The sequence below is a fragment of the Hyposmocoma kahamanoa genome, unplaced genomic scaffold (assembly GCF_003589595.1).
Source record: "Hyposmocoma kahamanoa isolate Upper Pololo Valley unplaced genomic scaffold, ASM358959v1 88, whole genome shotgun sequence".
Taxonomy (NCBI): domain Eukaryota; kingdom Metazoa; phylum Arthropoda; class Insecta; order Lepidoptera; family Cosmopterigidae; genus Hyposmocoma; species Hyposmocoma kahamanoa.
In genome coordinates this window covers 20,372,658-20,379,006 of record NW_020654466.1, presented here as the reverse complement: position 1 = coordinate 20,379,006, position 6,349 = coordinate 20,372,658, and the positions used below count along the sequence as shown (strand labels likewise).

Sequence of the window (6,349 nt, the reverse complement as noted above, 5' to 3'; positions counted from 1 at the left end):
AACTATTTTTTCACAAGGAGCTGTAATGCTACTATATTAGAGTAACATTTCAGACCTAGACGGGTGCTTTTTTAATCCAGAACTGAGACTACTTATTTGAAATACCCAGACCCCAACAAAGCAATCCTTAGACGCGTCTGGAACTTTATTCACAGAACATTTTGTTAGGTTCCACTCACCTACTGTATTCGTACTTACTACAGACATTGTCTGTGGTACTTACCTATACAGGGTGTCTATTAAGTCGACGTCAAGCCGAGCCGGGGATGTCAAGGAGGTCATGGCCTACAAAAAAGTGTTGGTACTATGGTAATATACCTAACGGCTTTTTTTTAAATTAAAGATTTTATGCACATTACGATTTTTACGTTTTTACACCTTTGGACGCGACTGTATTCTTCTTTTTCTTTTTATTACCTTAAATGAACCTGTAATGAGCTAAGTATTAAATTAAATTCGTCAATAAAAGTTGAATTAAAAATATCAAGAAGTATGAAAGAAGATATAAGTTTTTTTTTAACTACTTGAATGGATGTGTTAAATAAATTGAAAATATATGGGCACCGCATCTGCATTTAATTGTAAAAACTTGTCTACTTACTTTTTACTTATTCATCTAATTATTTTAAAAAAATTACGTACCTATCTACTTTAGTTATGGTTTTATCCAAAATTTAATTAAACAGGTCGACATTACAGCAATAACGTGATATTTGCTAAAGTGTGAAAAACCTTTTTTTTGTGATTTTGATGTCTAAGATGGTTAGTGCCGCTCGTGGCGGTGATTTTTGACTTCAAATTAAAGAATAAAATATTTGAAAATCAAAACTTTTATTTTTTATAACATTTGCAATTTGAATTTTTCACAATAAATGTTCAAAACGGCGACCGCCGGCCCTCATACACAGCCTGCACCGCCTAATCATGGCCCTAGCGGCTTGCCGCAACATTTGAGGGTTCCCACGGAGAGCTGCGAAGGCGCTATTTAAGCGGTCGGATAATTATTGCCTGGACTGCGGAACAGTCTGGTACACAGTTTCTTTTACATAGCCCCATAAAAAATAATCTACAGGGTTAAGGTCAGATGACCTGGCTGGCCACGAAATGGGTCCACCGCCACTCATCCACCTATCGGGGAAAACTTCGTCCAGGTGCCTTCGTACAGCATACCGAAGTGCGGAGGAGCACCATCGTGCTGGTAGACTAATTGTTCTTCTGGTTCTTCACCTCCTAGTATCTCAAGGTGGTAATCTTGCAGATGACACAAGTACACTGCAGCAGTTACTTTGAATGGCAGTTCGTGTGGGCCAATCAGTCGAGAAGCTGTGAAGCCGGCCCACAAATTTTTCCCGAACGATGAGAGGGTTCTCGATAGCCCAATAGTGCAAGTTATGCAAATTTATTACTCCAGCTTTTGATAATTTACTTTCATCGGTCCATATCACATTTCCAATAAAATTTGGATCTTCCTTATGTCGGCGTAAAAATTCTCGGCACAACGCCACACGTCGTAAGTAGTCAGAAGGCAAAAGCGCTTGTACCCTTGCTCGTGAAATGGGTGACATCGATGGCGGTTAATTATCTTCCATACGGTTTGATGTGACATACTAAAACGTCTTGCCAGGGTGCTTGTGCTTATCCAAGGATTTATTGTTATAGCAGTTAATATCCGCTCTTCATTAACAGATCGTGGTCGTCCCTCACGACTAGCACGATTTGGAGGGAATACACCCCGTGTTAATTCACGATGCACGTTTATAAAAACTCGATGATCTGGCCATATCTGGCGGTTAGGATACAGATGTTAATACCGCTCTCTGTACACCCTGGCAGCTTGACTGCCGTTTCTACGACACTCGCCATAAATGTAGTGCATGAGTATGTATTCTTCGCTTTTCCACAGATTATTATGCCCGTATAACACAACTTGGTTTACGTACGTCACAATTACAGTTTAAGAGATAAATCCGTGTGGGTACACACAATGGAACAGACTGACCGGGCACGGGAACTGTAGCTAGATCGGACCGGTTTGCTGTGATTGGAGAGCGAGGGAGAGGCACCGCACCGTACCGTACCCGCAGGTAGTAGGCCGGACCGGTTACGAAACGAAGTAAACCGTACCAGCAGGTGGTCGGTCGGACAGGTTTGGTGCCGGACCTGAAGGGTCCAATAATTTTCAAAATAACTATATGATGTGCAAATATTGAATACATTTGAAACGCTATAAGTTGGATACATTTTGTTCTCATCTCATCACACCATCTCAGACACTGAAATCATAAAAAAATATGTTTTTTAAAATTTTGTTAAATATCGTGTTTATTGCTGTAATGTCGACCAGTTCGATGAAATTTTAAATAAAACCATAATCATAGTAGATAAGTACATAATTTTTTTTTAGTAATTAGATGTATAAGTAGACAAGTTTTTGCAATCAAGTGCAGATGCTGTGTCATACGTTTTCAATATTTTTAACACATCAATTAAAGTAATGAAAAAAAAATTCTTTTTTTCATACGTCCTGATATTTTAAAAATAATTTTAAGTGAGGTATTTAATTTAATACTTAGCTCATTAAAAAGCAGGTTGGTTTAAGATAATAAAAATAAAAAGAATGATAGAAAAAGATAATTATGTTTAAGTACAGGCGTGTCCAAAGGTGTAAAAACGTAAAAATCGTAATGTGTATGAAATTTTTAATTAAAAATACTGTTAGGAATATTACCATAGTACCATGGGCTTTTTTGTAGTCCATAAGCTCTCTCGACTTAATAGACACCCTAAAGCTTGGTAACGCACCGAAAACGAACCGAGTCTACCGAACGGAAATAAAGGTAATAATCTCATTTTAAATCGCGTAAAATTTAAAAATAAGGTATTTAATTAATAAACTTTTGTAACTACAGTGAAAAATAAATATTTTTTTTTATATATAATACTAAGTAACGGAACTAACGTGTCGTGCGCCTGGTGGTAAGCGGTGTCGCGTTCTGTCCATAACAGTTGCAGTGCAAAGATCTGAGGGGCAGTGCCACTGCACCCGACACCCTGAGATATAAGTTGACAAGTCCCATGTCCAACTTCACTAGCACCTTAAGGGCGCATAATAAATGCACACGGATTTCGTCGCGCTGACCCCGTTCGCCGAGCGGAGTCCGCGCAGACCCCGTTCGCCGAGCGGAGTCCGCGCAGACCCCGTTTGCCGAGCGGAGTCCGCGCAGACCCCGTTCGCCGAGCGGAGTCCGCGCAGCCGCCGTGCAGCGACCGGGTGCGTCTAACTGTCATAGCAAAATACGCTCGATTTGTTTAGCTTTTAACGTCCCGCGCACGCGGGGGAGCCTGACTTGAGTTTGGTCTACGCGACGGCTTGCGCGGTGACCGCGCCGTTGTATGATTCAAAGGAATTTAAATGTTATTGCCTAGTAAATAGAATTCAGATTCACGAACGCAATGGTAACTGGGCGATCGCCGCGCCCGCGCTCGGTGTGTTGACGTCCGTATAAAAATACATGGAGTTGGACCCGCCGCGGTCCTGACCTGACCCGCACCCGCTCTCAGTGTGATTCTTTGTTTAAAATGTACTTAAGTTTAGTGCAATAGACGTTAGTTCCTCTATTCGTATAAATTTTTAACTAAGCTCATTCGTAGTATTTTTTACTTGTTCTTTTTATTTATTAACCAACTTCAAAAACAAGGAGGAGGTTCTCAATTCGGCTGTATTTACACTGTTACCTCTATTTATACTGGTACGGGGTCAAGAGCACGTCAAGCTTGATACTTAAGACTTAAATCCAACTCTATGTCGCTTACGATAAGAACGGTCCAAAGTACAAAGTGTCAAGCTTGGCGTGCTCTTCACTGTACCTTAGTAGGGGTCCCAATTAAATTTGAAGAAAATATTCCTACATATATTATATATATAGAGTTACAAACTAGGGAATGAACCCGGTTTCGCGCACTTTCCGGTGACCGATTGCAACAAAATTTGGCAAATAGACGTAATTGCACTAATTTTGAGCTCGGTGTTTTTTTCTAATAAAAGTTATATTTATTTAGTCGTACGTTGTTTTAGAGCATCCTGAATATTAATTCATATACGTATTTCCCACACCTTTATGTCGATATATTTTAATGCTAATTAATACTTTCATGTTTTGTGTTGTTAATTGTTATAACGAACACAGATAATGCTAACGGTGTTTATAAATTACTAAATATAACTCAAAGAACATTAGATAACTTTATTTTACCATCAAATTCATGATTAATTGTCGTGAAATGAATGAACTTATCAAATTAAGTAAATAAGATTGTAACGAACAATATAAGTATCAGTAAGTTTTATCAAGCGGAATCAAACTGATAACTATGTTGTATTACGAACTGTCCTTATTATCTTTTAAATTATCAGATACTTTTACTGTTACACCTCGTAGCCGTTAATCGTAGTGTCAGATAACACTGCAGTACTACCATGAGTTACAGTGTGAAAATATCGAGTGATCTCGTAAAGATATTTTTTGCTTTTTTATTTTCACATTTTTTTTAATTCTAGTTCAGTGTACTTATTAGATATGACGTCACGGTAGGAGCATAAGGACATATTAGTCCTCGTGCTCCTACCAGTAGGAGCATGAGGAAACAGCCCATAAAATATTTGTATGTTAAATTTCTGGAAATGAAGCATTTCTTTTTAGGATCTACGGCCCCTAACAGTGCGAAGCGGTTGACCTACGCGGATGTCCGCGACGAACTGTAATAGTACATTGTGTATTCAAGACGATATATAAGAAAGTACTAAGTTTATTAAAAGCCTGAAGCCTAAGGCTAAGGGCTTTAATAACTCGAGTTTCGTATTTTTGTGCCGTCTGTGATACATACAATGTTTTTCGTCACATTGCGAGGAAATAAATACAATGTTTATGAATAAATATGGTTCACAACACAACAATTATTATTAGGTATTTTGCAAATGGCGGGATTTTTTTTTAAATTAACAGATGGTTAGCTAGCTATTCTTCCATAGATACATCTCGAACTAAAATGTTGTAAAAAGCCAAGACGCATACTGCCATGATGGATTGTAAAATAAAAATTTAGCTAAATTTTTATACAGAAAATAATAAAAATTAATTGTAAGACATTCTTAACAATAAGTATGTTTATATTACATTTTAAGCGAATGTTTTAATTTTGAACTTGTGTAACATCCTTACTTGAACCTGACCTATGTAAGGAAGTATGTCGTGCTACAAATTAAAAAAAACCCTTACCGACCAAGGCTGTGATGGGAAGTTAAACGACAGGGTTTTATTTGGGACATAGTCAAGTTAGCCACCATGCAATCACACTGTTTACGATCAAGTGTGATGAAAAATGTATTATGCCTAACAGTACATTCTGTGCGATGCGGGTGCGCTGAACTATCCATTTAATCCGCTACACACTTCGACCGCTCGCCGCTAGCAGGCAGTCCGCATTGCACTGTTAAGGCCCTACGTGTATTTGTTTTTTTATTTTAACAAACCAACGTTTTGAGCTTTTTACAGATCAAGTCACGTGTATTTGTTTTTTAAACACATCAACGTTTCGTTTTATAGGTCTCATGGTCACGGCTGACTATCAGCCTTATACAGTTATTAATTCTCTGTTCATTGCAACACAAACAGCTTAATAGTTATATTACACACAGGGTATTTACATGTAATATTCTGTTATAAAATAAGTTGTTATAAGTAACTTTATATATAACATAGCAAGGTATACGCTTATAAGAATTGCATCAAAGCAGAAAGTGGTTCTTGTAGCGCCATCTCGCCTAAATAAGTATTACTTCAAAAATGTATGCGATAATCTGTTGTTGTATTATTTACTCCGTGGTAGGGGTAAAGGTTTTGGCAAATTGGTGACAATTTATGAGTCATGCTAACGTGGTCCTTGAGATATATAAATATCTATGTAGTAAAGTCAACAACACGCTAAAGTTCGTACTTTAGACTGGTTTACCGTAAGTGTTAAAGAGTTGAATTTTAATAATTGAGAACGAAGACGTGCCGGTTATTTATGAGTGCCATGGTTACATTTACTGATTTACAATATCAAGATGTATAATTTTGAAAATCATCTGATCGGAATGGCTTGAAATACTTGCGTGCGTGCGTGCGTGCGTGCGTAATGTGAACAAAAAGGTTAAAGACAATGTTGCTGTTGTTGATTTTCAGTCTTAGCCAGTAGTTGTTCGCTTGCTGCACCAGGTTGATAGATGCGCGGGGTGTACCCCAACTATCTACCTTAAGTAATATGTTAAGAGTCGTTACTACCTCAGCTCGAATTCTAATTTTTCCCG

General features: G+C 38.0%; 1 protein-coding gene across 1 annotated transcript in view; it reads left to right on the top strand.

Annotated features, from left to right (window-relative positions):
• The window catches only part of LOC113235662 (palmitoyltransferase ZDHHC5), a 41,732-nt gene that overhangs the window by 7,107 nt on the left and 28,276 nt on the right, over positions 1–6,349 (top strand). The window lies entirely within an intron of this gene.